General features: G+C 38.3%; 1 long non-coding RNA gene across 3 annotated transcripts in view; it reads left to right on the top strand.

The window, feature by feature from the left end:
- Window positions 1-7753: 7753 nt before the first annotated feature.
- The window catches only part of LOC104999191, a 36638-nt gene continuing 30314 nt past the window's right edge, over window positions 7754-14077 (top strand). Inside the window, exon 1 of one of the 3 annotated variants that reach the window (XR_826560.1) lies at window positions 7754-8136. This is a non-coding gene — a long non-coding RNA (uncharacterized LOC104999191). The remainder of the gene's footprint in view (window positions 8137-14077) is intronic. The other 2 variants (XR_826561.1, XR_826559.1) reach the window with 2 other exon arrangements.

Raw genomic sequence — 14077 nt, 5'->3', positions numbered from 1 at the left:
ACCCCATGGACTGCAGCCTGCCAGGCTCCTCCATCCATGGGATTTTCCAGGCAAGAGTACTGGAGTGGGGTGCCATTGCCTTAGGCCATTTAAATTGTAACCAAGGTTAAGAAGTATCACAACTTTCACCCATCCCCAGAATACATAAGTCAATTAATGATTAATTACAGTTGCCAACTAGCCGGTCGCAGGCTGGTCCCCATTTCACTGCATTCAGCCTGATTGGGTCATGTACTCTGATTATCATAACCTGGAGGAACTGTCAGGTTATTAAATATTTACAAAGTAACACAGTGATACTTTGGTAAGCTGTGTCTCTCAGTCACCAAAGTAGATTATATAACAGATAAAGGCAACAGATTACCAATTAACCCCACAAAGAATCTGCTATACCTATAGAAAAGCTTGTGTATGCAAAAAATACTAGTTCCCAGTTATACGAAGCAGTGTGTGTGTGTTAGTCACTCAGTCTTATCCAACTCTGTGACCCCATGGACTGTAGCCTGTCGGGCTCCTCTGTCCATGGAATTCTCCAGACAAGAATACTGGAGTGGGTTGCCATTTCCTTCTCCAATATGAAGCAGAGTACGTGTTTAGTTTCAACATTATGCGATGGAAAAGACTGGACAACAGAAAAGCACTCTGACATCTTAGGTTCAACTTATGAAAAATCGAATACATTTTAAATATAGGTAACATAATATTGAGCTATATTTACAGGTGATTTATAAAAGAGACACAGAAGAAATATTAGCTGAATATTGACCAAAGTCCAGGTGTAGGAGCTAGATACATGAAATACAATAGAGCACAAGAGTGGCTGTTTTACCAAAAGGGAAGAAAGAATGAAAGAAGAAGAGAAAGAAAGGGGAAAATCAATTTGGGGGAAAATCAAGCAAATAAAAACAATGGAACAATTTCAAACTTACAACTTGCCAACCTTGCTACTTGATTGAAGTGATTACAATAGAAAACTCCTTTTGGAGTTATTTTCTGTAAATAAAATGATGTGCTTGCAATCAGAACATCTCAAAAGCTCTTACAGTTATGTATAGTCTACAAAACATCGGGTAAAAAAATAGATAGTAAGATCCTGAGCAGCCTAGCAAGAAAAAAATGTTTAACAGCATGGACTGCGCTCACTGTCCGTGTTTCTCTTCCAAAAGGCAATCTGATTATAATTCTCCCAGATATGGAAGTTTCTCATCCAACTAACAGGGGAAATTTATCAGCCTCCTCCCACCACTGGCTGGGCAGATGATAGAACAAAAGGGCAGCAGACAACGTGAGCAGAGGCAGCCAAGTTTCCTGCCCAGGCAAACAGAGAGGATAACAGGAGAGGGGGAAGGAGAGAAAAGAAAATGGTAACATAAGCTTTTTTTCTTTTTAATGTCAAAAATGTAAGAGTGCCTTTGTTATACAACATGGGCGTTGATTTCCTGTTTCATAACTTGTGATTGGTGAGTTATTTTTACATTTAACTTAATGAGGTTACACCCTGCTCTGAGATTTCATAAGCCATTTTCCTGCCTCTGAAACAAACAAAATATTCTCTCGGAATCCGTTTTTTCATTGACCTTGGGATAGCTGAACAAGGGAATGGTCCGGGTTACACATTAACCTCTGGGTCTAAGATGTGTGGCAAGAAGGAACAATCAGGCTTTATTTGGAATTCTTTACCTGTGAGACTCCAAAGTCAGTTATTTCCTGCCTTTTTATTTGTATCTTGAAAAAGTTACAAAGGACCAGAAAGCAAGCGTTTCCTGAATTGTGCAGTAAAAAGTTCTCCAAAAAAAGTGTAAATATATCTTTGGCCTTGAATGATGCATCTTAAATCAATTCTGACAAAAATCTTGTGTGGATGAATAAAAATTAATGGAACATGATTCACTGTGGGCATCAAATATTCAAATGAATAAAGAGCATAGCCAAGGAGACACAATTATTTTATTCTTCAGTTATGCCCTGCTTGCTTCGGTGGACAGACGAATTTGGGCTGTGTCCTTTATCGCCGCCACACTGCTCTGGGCGCTGGCTTGGGAATTAAGGATTCATGCCTGTACATAATGATATATGATTAGCACTGTGAAAGTAATTGAACTCTTCGTTCTAGACAATCCCTTGCAGTGTCAGCAAGAAGCTGGAACAAACTGTGTCATTTAACAGAGTTATGCTGTAAGTGAAAAAAACCTCTGATCCCTGCACAATTAACTTCCTAATAATTTTTAAGTTCTCAAGATTAAATGAGAGAATTAATATAATAGACCATGTAAATGTGCATCAGAGAAATAAAGCGACACAAGGGCACTAAGAGGGATGGGAAATTTAAGGAAATTAACAATTGTTCTCAAATATAATAAGAGACAGGTGTCAGGCTGTGAAAAGGCTGATTGTTGTAACTGGAGCAGCTGAGGATGGTAAATGCACAGCTGTTGCAAAGATTAGTTGTATTGTAACAAAGAATACTACTTGTTTTGCTGTGCCCTCCACAAACTAAACTCTATTAGGACAAGCTTATAAAGTATCCAGAAAGTGAAGCAATAATGATATTAACACCTGTTTTACATAAAACACTATAACTCAAATCAATGATATTGACACCTATTCTACATAATAAAATGTTGTAACTCAAATCGATGATATTGAAACCTATTTTATAAAACACTATTACTCAAATCATTTACTATAACTTTGTGGCTTCAAGTCTTAGCACACTAGCTGATTATTTGTGAAATTTCTCAATTTTCTTCATTAAATTGATCAATTAGCTCAATAATCATTTTAAGATAATAATCTAATTGCATTAGGCTGCATTAATTTCCCGAGAAGGCAATGGCATCCCCATTCCAATACTCTTGCCTGGAGAATCCCAGGGACGGGGGAGCCTGGTGGGCTGCCGTCTATGGGGTCGCACAGAGTCGGACACGACTGAAGCGACTTAGTAGCAGCAGCAGCATTAATTTCAAAATGATGACATTTTGAAAGAAATAAGTTCTCTTTCAAGTTCCCTTGTTCCAAACACCTTTTTATACTGATAGTGTAGTTTTGTCAAAATGTTACTGTATTCTACACAGAGCAATGAATTGTATTTCAAGTAATTCTATAAAGAGGATGGGCGTACTCTTGGATAAGGTCTGGACTTGGATAAGGACTTGGATAAGGACTGTTATATTTGGTTAGAATCACACTGACCTTTAGGAAACAAAGGAAAGGAGAGATTGCTTTGTTGTTCAGTTGCTAAGTCATGTCTGACTCCTTACGACCCCTTGGACCGCGGCACGCAGACTTCCCTGTTCTTCACCATCTCCCAGAGTTTGCTCAAACTCGTGTCTATTGAGTCAGTAATGCCATTCAACCATCACATCCTCTATTGTCCCCTTCTCCTGCCTTCAATCTTTCCCAGCATCAGGGTCTTTTCCAATGAGTTGGCTCTTCGCCATCAGGTAGCCAAAGTATTAGAGCTTCAGCTTTGGCATCTTTATAGTTATTCTCAAATGAAATTTTTGTTTCTTTCAGTACCATCTAATTAATTAACACCCTCTTGTACAACAAAAAAAAAACATAAAGCTGAAAGGAAAAAATGTCAAAACAGAGATGTGATCATATTTATGGCTGCCTCTGCTATTTCTTTTTTTTAAAGAGTCTATGACTGAAAAAGGTCTTCCCTGGTGGTTCAGTGGTAAAGAATCTGCCTGCCAAGGCAGAAGACTCACGTTCAATCCCTGGGTCAGGAAGATCCCCTGGATAAGAAAATGGCAGCCCACTCCAGTAGTCTTGCCTGGGAAATCCCATGGACAGAGGAGCCTGGCAGGCTACAGTCCATCTGGTTCAAGAATCTGGCACAACTTAGCAACTAAACAACAACAATGAAAGAAAACGATTCCAGTCACTCATTTACAAGAATATACATTCTTTGGTGGCAGGGACCTGGGTTTATTCAGTGAGGTTTTTGTTGATAATGTTTTGTTTTTATAAATTATAAAATTTCTTTTTCATACCTCTCTAAGTCATTACCCTCTCCTGTGAGTTCCAGTCATGTTGGCCAGTGGTTGCTAGTTCTGGCAAACATGTGAATTGAAAACTGAAATAGCAGTATATTTGAGCCAATAAACTACTATGAGAATTGATGTCACCATTTTTATGCAACTTTGGAAACTCTTCTATGTTTTTATATATGTTTGATGGCTGACTAAATAAACAACAATGTTAAACTGATTAGATCCAAGATACTAGACATTAATTTCTTATTAGTGATCAGAAAAGTTTTGTTTCTCCCTGGATAGATTTAAAGAAAGCAGTCATCTTTTCTTATTATTTTGTTACTGCAGGATTCAACTGCTTATAATTTAATTCTGTGGGTTTTTTCTGTCTTGTTTTGTTTGTGTGTTTGGTTTTCGCTGGAGTAAGGTTGCTATGCAATTAAGCTTCCACTAGTTTTTAATAACCACTGGCCTGTTGAATTTGGATGCAAGGTTTGATCAACATGAACACTTTCTGGCTGGTTCCCTTGCAGATTAATATCAGAATAATCAAAGAGACAATGTGAAGTAAGGATGAATTTTTATATTACTGAATGTTCTCCTTATGAAGAAGGAAAAATAAAAAGAATTATATTAACTGTTAAAGGAAATAGTTTTGGTTTAACTGTTTCTAAACATTTCTTAAAGTTTGGTTGAACTTTTTCTATACTTTAAGCAGCTACTTCACTTGCAGATTCTAAAACCTTAGTAAAATTTTGTTTATAAGAGAGTGGGTTATAATAATGTAATGGAAAATTCTACTGTTGCTGCTGATATGGAGAACTGTCAAGGATATGTCTTCAGGGTAACATCAGCATTCTGAAGTGGTGAATCTGGTTACAGCATATTTAATAATATATTGTAATCAGTTGATTTTTCCACTATCTGTGCCATTGAAATTATAAAACAAGCTCCTCTAAATCTTTTGTTCGTCGTTAAAGTAACAATCCATTGGCCCAAGAGCTGAAATGCTTAAGTGAAGTTTATAGAAATATAAAGATGCATGTGAGTAACAAAAAATAAGCCTATTATGTTCAGTTCTAGAATTGTGACAATTTCCAGAGCATTAAAAAAAAAGAAAGCATGATTATTCTAGAAGCCAGAAAATTTAGGATTTAGATTATGTAGTATGTCAGCAACAAAGAGCATGGCGAGGCATTTAGAAGTGCCTGTGGTTCTTACCTTACTCTAATGTAGTAGTTGTTTACACACTTTTCCTTTCTTGATCTCTGCCTTATGTCTTTATCTAAAAATGTGCCAATAAGAGTAAGCTTTTGTTTTTTTCATAGTTACATCCTCCCATGTACAACAGATCATCTTTCGTTTAAAGGGTTCACAAATACATTTAAATGAATTGATCAGATGAACACACATGGATTCAGTTCAAAATAATGCACAGAAACCAACAAGAAAGAAGGTATATCGAAAGAAATGGGGAAAACAAATGAGAAGCAGCAGAGGTACCAACAAACGAAAAAGAAGCAAGCAGACAGACTTCAGGATGGTTATAGCAACTGGAGAATCAAGACGAAGTGAGAACTCATTTCATTCAATACGCAAATATTAGCCAAGTGCCAGGCTGAATGGCAAGCACTGGGTGACAGCAACGAATAAGACAAGCATCTTCTCCGACCTCCTGTAGTTGTTGTCTAGTGGAAAGCATAATGAAGGAAATAAACAACGTTCTTGGGTAAACAGTAACGTATGGACAAAGGGTGGAGTCAGCCAGGACTTCTGAAAATAAATGACTTCTATTCTGAGACCTAAAATGTGTAGGAAAAAAAAAAGAACAACCATCCAAAAAGTGGGAAGAAATGTTGTCCCAACAGCATGAACATGTACCAGTTTCCTGAGAAAGGGAAAACAGAATGTCTAAGAAAGTGGAAATAAAACCTAGTGATGCCAGTGGAGTTAGCAAGAGGGGGATTGGCAAAAGATGAAGTTAGAGAAAAAGGCAGTGGCCAGATAATGCAGAGCCTTGAAAACTAAGATAAAAATCTTATTCCAAGTGCAATGAGAGAGTTTCACACCTATTCCAAGTACAGCCAAGGTCATGATCTCATTTAACTTAAAAAAAAAAAAAAAAAGAACACTTTTCTGGTTGCCAGGTGAAGATTAGATTTTAAGGGAAACCAGAGTGGAAGTGGGAAGGCTAGTTAAAGGCAATAGAAGCATCTCTGATGCGAGGTGACGGCAGCCTCATTTGGGGCAATTATGGTAATGACGGAGAAGAGTTGGGCTCTGATTGAAGAGCATTTGCTGAAGGATTAGATGGTGGAGATGGGAGTGAGGAAAGTGAGGAACCAGGACTGACCCTTAGAAGAAATGAGCGAACTTAGGGTAAACTGATTTGGTCTTCCCTTCACCACAAAAACGAGAGATGGCCACGGTTGTGTAGAAGTAGGAATCAGGAGTCCATGCTTAGTTATGTTCATGTGGAAATGCTTATTAGCAGACATGTCTGTATATGTGAGTTTGAAGATCAAAGGACACATCTTGGCTGAGATATTAATTTGGAAATTATCAGCACAACATAGTATTTAAAGGAATGAAAATGTATGAGATCATCTGGAGAGGAGAAGAGACAAAGATAGAGAAGATACACAAGTACCACCGACAATCAGAAATGCCGTAAGATTTCCTTCAACGTATTCTGTTTCTGAACTTGGCACATCCCCAAGACCTTTCCAACTAAGGTCAGCTACAAGAAGCAAGACATAATCTTCATAGGGTCTTCCAGTATTTAACAACTGGGGGAAATAATATAAGGGATTAATAATTCCAAGTTTATGTTTTAATGTCAGCAACACAACTTTTAAGAAACACCATGTGATCTAACTCTAAATCCAAAACCTAGTCTGCAACCTGGGCGCAAGGAAAGTTTTCTTCCAAATAAACGTTCAAGTTATATGCCAATCCTGCAAAAAGCCTTAAGATTCCTGGCTGCAGTCAATTAAAATTATTCATGAAATGTTAATCTTCTGTGCCCTAAGTCACAACTTCTGTCTTTTCCACTCCCTACTATACATGGTTTTCCTTCCTCGATAAGACATCAAACCTTAGGAATGGAACCAACGTTAATTCTGACACAGGGAAGAATGACTGATGACTTTAAAAATATTACCTTTCCCTGAGAAATTGTCTTTTCAACAAAGATTTGGAAAATTATGGTGGCATTGAAAACATCAAAGGCAGAAATAAAGCCTTCAGTGGTGGAATTTCAGGGGACTGCATTCCGAGAGATTTGGGAAGGTGAAGGAGGGAGGGTGGGAGTTTGTGCTACTATTGGAAGTATTAGCATATGCAATGAAACGCCCATTTACAAAGAAAAGAGTATATTAATAGATTTAGTTTAAAATGCATATCTTAGATAAAATATCCCCTTTATTGATTACAAAGCATTGGTACCCTGAGACAACTGAACTCTGTACAGACATTAAAATGAAGGGACTTCCTTGCAGTTCAGTAGTTAAGACTTTGCCTTCCAAGGCAGGGGGTATGGGTTTGATCCCTGGTCAGGGAACTAAGATCCCACATGCCTCTAGGGCAAAAAACCAAAAACATAATACAGAAACAGCACTGTAATAAAATCAATAAAGACTTAAAATTTTTAAAAATGTTCACATCAAAAAAATTCTTTAAAAATTGAAGCAAGTTTTTTCCCAACAAAACTTTTGTCATAAAGAACTGAAAAGTCTTCTCTTATAGGGTAAAAATAATACTAACCGTGTTTAAAGTTTGTTTTGTATTTATGTATTTATATTTCTCATGCCAAAAGAGAATACGATTACTCCTTTAAAAAATGCCTCCAGCACCCTTCCTCTTAGGAGAAGCAAAAGCTACACACACTAAAAAGTACTAGATTTAAAAGTAGAGCAGAGGCCCTATTATTTGAAACACAGTTCAAGGCAACACTGACAATAAAGCCATTGGCTGGGGTAAAATTTAACTGACCCTTTCAAGGTTGAAAGAGATCTTCAATCAAAACGCTTCCCTGGCACAGGAGGAAGAGCTCTGCATTGAACTGATTTAAGCGTAAAACCTACTGAAATCGCTCTCGCTGGGGAAGCATAAGCTAAAACAAAAGCAACAACAATATAAACCTGCTACAGTTGTGGTAAGTAGATTGTGGAGCTGTATTTTTGCTACTTCAAAGGATACCATAGATGAGAGGATTTCTGTTAAAGTAAAACAAGTCCTATGGACAAAAATTGTGTTATTCCTCACTCTTGTTATCAGTTGACTCACTCACTGTAAACTCTTCACCAGACTTTAGATATCTCTCATATTAAAATCTCTGATACTTAAATAAAAGGCTATATTTTTGAGGCACAAAGGGATATTTATGATTTGCTCTAATGCATTTACTGTCGATGTCACAGGCCTACCTTCAGGGTTGAATCCACGAGGGAACGTTCCCCATGAAGTAAATGAGTCACAGTAAGCACAACGGTAGCTGGTGCTTCTTGGGAAATGGAAAACATTTTCTCTGGAAGTTGAGGCTGTGATTTTCATCCTAGTGAGGTATCTTTCAAGGACTCTATTTTGTTTTTCAAGCTCTTGACCACTTTAGCCACAATCACAACAGATGTGCAGGGCTATCAAGCTGGACACGTTCCGATCAGTGGGTGGTTTGAAAGCATTTGACAAGGTGAGACCGATGTGTCATCCCAGTTTTGAAATGAAGGACCACAAATACTATTGCTGTATTTCTGCTGATTCTCTCTGGGAACAAAGCTGATTGGTGCACAAATCCCTCACCAAGAAATGTTAATAGAAGCCGTAATTCTGACACCTCCTCAAATTGGGGGAAGTGAGTCAGAGGCCACACAAGAAACCCAGCAGCGTTATTAATTTCACACTTGAGCAGAACCACACAGTTTAGCATGCACTGCCTGAATTCAAGCCACAGCAGACAACTGGATTCAGTGATAATCAAAAAGCAAAGCTGATTTAAAAAAAGAAAAATAAGATGAAAACCACAGTATACAAGGCTTTTTAGCACAAAGAGTCACTTTTACTGAAATATGTACTTACTGAATTTGATCATAATTGATAGGTATGTAGTATGAACTATCAATTAGGTCAAAGCTTATACTATATGAATGAATTAAAGTACAACAGTAATTTTCCAGAGAGTTCTATAAATGACCATTCTTCTTGCCTGGAATCTGAATTACATGGAAATATACTCCTCCCTTTCTTTTTCTACCTGTAATTGTCAGTTATTTTTACCATTTGCTCAGTTCTTCACTTTGATAATGCACATCTCTTACCATTACCAAATTTCTCAAATAATTTTGTGATCCTTAGAAAGGCTATATAAAACATTGAACACAGCTCAGGAGATCACCAGGGAAACAGTGATCTGCATTATAAATCAGTATCAATATAAATTTTGTGGTTGCTTGCTTTCTCTTTTCCCTACAAGAAATGTGTCGTTGTTGTTTTAGTCGCTAAGCCCTGTCCGACTCATCTGTGACCCCATAGACTGTAGCCCGCCAGGCTCCTCTGTCCATGGGATTTCCCAGGCAAGAATACTCGAGTGGGTTGCCAGCTCCTTCTCCAGGGGATTTTCCTGACTCAGGGATCGAATCCACTTCTCTTGCATTGCAGGCAGATTTTTAACCACTGAAGCCCATCAATATAAATCAGTATAAATACCTTCATTGATTGAACTGTTAAATAAATGGACAATACGAGTTTGGAGTGGTACTGGCTTAGAAAAATGTATAGTGAAAAAAAGAAAAGGAGAGATTACCCAGAAAAAAATATTTGCTTGCTAAATGAAAGAGAATTAATATGTTTTTCAAAGTAACATCAAAGTAGTTTTTATGTTAAGAATTACACCTGACTTTTATCAATGTAAAACCTAACAATTTACACACACACACACGTACACACACACACACACACACACATTCCTGCATTTATTTTTTGTTCCTGCTTTTGTCTTAAGCCCTGCATCTGAGATCTCTTGGTGGCTTGAATTAGACATGAGTAATGGACTCATGCTCACTTAGCATTTCACTTTCTTTGTACAAGGAAACATATTCTAGTCTAGATCCACAACTTCTTTCCTGAGCTAATACCTACAGCTGTGCTCCATCTATCAGATGAGTAGATGTTAACACAGATATTAACAACCAAAAAAAACAAAAAACAAAAAGTGAAAAGACTGGTTTAAAAAATGTTACATGTCCTTCAAAGCTCATTGTTACTGAGGAGTATTTTTAAAGCTTATTCCAAGGGAAACCATTTCCCAGGCTCCTCTCTCCATGGGGATTCTCCAGGCAAGAATACTGGAGTGGGTTGCCGTGCCCTCCTCCAGGGGATCTTCTCAACCCATGGACTGAACCCAGGTTTCCCACATTGCAGGCAGATTATTTACCATCTGAGCCACCAGGGAAGCCCAAGAATACTGGAGTGGGTAGCCTATCCCTTCTCCAGCGGATCTTCCCAATGCGGGAATCGAACCAGCATCTCCTGCATTGCAGGCAAATTCTTTACCAGCTGAGCTACAAGGAAGACCCATAATTGGAACCATGATCATTCAAATCCAAAGACTGATTTGCTGCAAGCAAAGGTCAAAAGCATTTGACTTAAAATTCTCTATTTTCTACTTCAATTTATGCATATAAACATGGTCTCAGAATATACAAGCTGTCCCCATGAGAAAAATCACATTTTATAGTTGGAAAATGCTTTCAAGACATTGAGCAAGAAATAGGGAAACTTATGTAGCAGGCAAGGATAGCCACAAAGCAAAATGTAACTGCTTGAAATCCAGATAAAGCAAAAAAAAAAAAAAAAAGCCAGTGGACTGGTAGCTTCTGACATGACTTTTTTGAACAGATTTACTACTGCACCCGATGCCTCCTTGCCTCATATTGTGAAAAGCTGACTAATCCATACCACATCTCATCTCAAGAAGAACATTTTTAAGATTTATGAGTGTATTTTGAGATTTTATGATGGTCATTTGATTTATGATGTATGTAGTGAATTTTCCAGTAACAGGCAGGGTACAGGCACTCAAAAGCAAAACACATACTATTTTCCAATCATTTCCGTCAAAATGCAGAAAGATATGATGGTGGGATTGAAATAATGCTACATTATACTGTTCCCTGACTGCCTCTCCTCTCCTTCACACCCCACGTTCCCCTCTGTGCATGGTGGTATGTTGAAGCCTGTCCTGAAGGCATATTATGCTCTTACTAAAGCTACTGCCGCAATATCTTTGATCTATGTACCCACTGTGTTTATGTTCCATATATTTTCATGAGAAATCAATGGTGCTGATTTCTCTTTTTTCTGAAGGGTTCCGGGAGGCCAAGGGTTTAAGGGAGGTTATAGTTCAACTTGACAGTGTTTATAATTAGAGAAGTTTACAATTTTTAAAAGGGCTCTTTATATTCTCATGTCATAGGCATAATTTCTTCATGTGCTAAGTTGCTTCGGTCGTGTCTGACTCTGTGCAACTCTATGGACTATAGTCTGCCAGGTTCCTCTGTCCATGGGGTTCTTCCGGCAATAATACTGGAGTGGATTGCCATACCCTCCTCCAGGGATCTTTCCAACACAGGGATCGAACCCACGTCACTTACATCTCCCGCATTGGCAGGTGGGTTCTTTACCACTAGTGCCACCCAGAAAGCCCAATTTCTTCACAAAGAAGACGTTAACCAAAAGGTGAGGACTGAACAGACGGCCCTGGTTCATTCTCTTCACCATACCTCTGTTCCATTCTTTTGGTGGTAAAGTCATAGACGCACCACTTATCTTGTTTGAACTAAAGAGAAGGCTTGAATGCTTTTCTGACAGTCAAAAGATCTTGGAAGACCAATTAGTTAAAGCATGAGTGAGTGATAGTTGCTCAGTCATGCTGACTCTTTGTAACCCCGTGGACTGTAGCCTGCCAGGCTCCTCTGTCTATGGAATTCGCCAGGCAAGATTACTGGAGTGGCTTGCCATTTCCTTCTCCAAGTTAAAGCCATGAGATATGTTCAAAATTTAATCATACACCATTATTATATTTGAAACATTGTATGGCCCCAAGAGATAAATTGAATATGAAATGAGTGCATGATCCCCTCAATTTTTAAGGTCTTTTTAAATTGCATAGGAAGTCATTTAAATATTATTACTTTTTTATGGTTGTGCCAGGTCTTCGTTGTTGTCCATGGGCTTTCTCTGGTTGCAGCAACAAGGGTTACTCTCTAGTTATGGTGCATGGGCTTCTCACTGTGGAAACTTCGTATGTGGAGCCCAGGCTCCAGGGCATGTGGGCTCAGTAGTCGTGAGGCTGAGTAGTTGTGGCACACTGGCTTAGTTACCCCACACCATGTGAGACGTTCCTAGACCAAAGGTGGAACTCCTGTGCCCTGCATTGGTGGGCAGATTCTTAACCACTGGACTGCCCCATTTAAATATTAAGAGAATGCAAAGACAAATCAAATAATATAGCACTATGGGTGGGAATTTCAGGTTTTCATGAGTAGCCCTGGAAAGTAGACCTTGGGGGCTATAGGTTTAGAGCTTAAAATATGACAGGTTATAAATAGGACATATGTATGTTGTCCCATTGGTGTCCCAAAAAAAGAGGCCAGTGGATATTCTGTCAAATGCTTCTGGTTGTTGAGCAATCACAACCAGCTAAGCATATATACCCCAAATTGCTTGGCATGGTAAACGTGTTTATTTAACAAACAAGATTCCTTAAACCCAGGGAGGTTTTAAAATTCAATGTAAAAAGGCCTAAGAGAAGCAAGCATGTGATGTTAATGCTGCTGTTGTTGTTGTTCAGTCACCCAGTTTTGTCCGATTCTTTGTGACCCCATGGATTGCAGCATGTTAGGCCTCCCTGTCCCTCATCATCTCCTGATGTTTGCCCAAGTTCATGTCCATTCATCGGTGATGCCATCCAGCTACCTCATCCTCTGACGCCCTCTTCTCCTTCTGCCCTCTATCTTTCCCAGCATCAGGAACTTTGCCAATAAGTTGGCTGTTCACATCAGATGACCAAAATACTGAAGCTTCAGCATTAGTCCTTCCAACGAGTATTCAGGGTTGATTTCCCTTAAGATTGACTGGTTTGCTCTCCTTACAGTCCAAGGGACTTTCAGGAGTCTTTTCCAGCACCACAGTTTGAAGGCATCAATTCTTTGGTGTTCTGCTTTCTTTACAGTCCAGCTCTCACAACTGTACCTGACCACCGAGAAGACCATAGCCTTGACTATACAGACCTTTGTTGGCAAAGTAATGTCTATGCTTTTCAACACACTATCTAGTTTTGTCATCACTTTCCTGCCAAGAAGCAATAATCTTCTGACTTCATGGCTGCAGTCCCCATCTGCAGTGATTTTAGAGCCCAAGAAGAGGAAATCTGTCACCACTTCCACCTTTCCCCCTTCTATGTCCCATGAAGTAATGGGGCCAGATGCCATGATATTAGCTTTTTTAATATTTAGTTTTATATTTGATAGAAGTTTTATATTTGATAGAATATTTGATAGAAGCTTTATCAAATAAACTATAGAGTATGCAATGGAATATTATGAAACTGTAAAAGTGGTAATTGATGTTTACTGAACACTTGTTGTTGCCAGGCATTCTTGAAAATTTTTAATGTATGTCGACTCATTTAAAAAAAAAAGTAGAAACACATACATATACATAGCTTCTTAGCCTCTGCAGTCTACCATTTGTTACCTGGTTGAGTGAAACATGTGCCAAGACACACATACACACTTATTTAGAAGCATCTATAAAGTCCCATTCATTACAAAGACTTTACTTGGTTTTTTTTGAAAGAAGTTATTTTTAATAATGCTATAGGTTACATAGTAACCCAAGAAATGTCATTTATAAAATATTTTATAATATTGCAGGTCTAGAGAAATTTAATTTTTTATTCCTTTTTTTTAACTTGTTATTTTATATTGGATTATAGCCAATTAACAATGTTGTGATAGTTTCAGGTGGACAGCAAAGGGACTCTGCCATACATATACATGGATCCATTCTCCCCCAACTCCCCTCCCACCCAGTCAGGC

This window comes from Bison bison, unplaced genomic scaffold (genome assembly GCF_000754665.1).
Source record: "Bison bison bison isolate TAMUID 2011002044 unplaced genomic scaffold, Bison_UMD1.0 scf7180017864347, whole genome shotgun sequence".
In the NCBI taxonomy this organism is placed as follows: domain Eukaryota; kingdom Metazoa; phylum Chordata; class Mammalia; order Artiodactyla; family Bovidae; genus Bison; species Bison bison.
The sequence above is the reverse complement of the archived record's forward strand: the minus strand, read 5'-3'. Positions and strand labels throughout refer to the sequence as shown.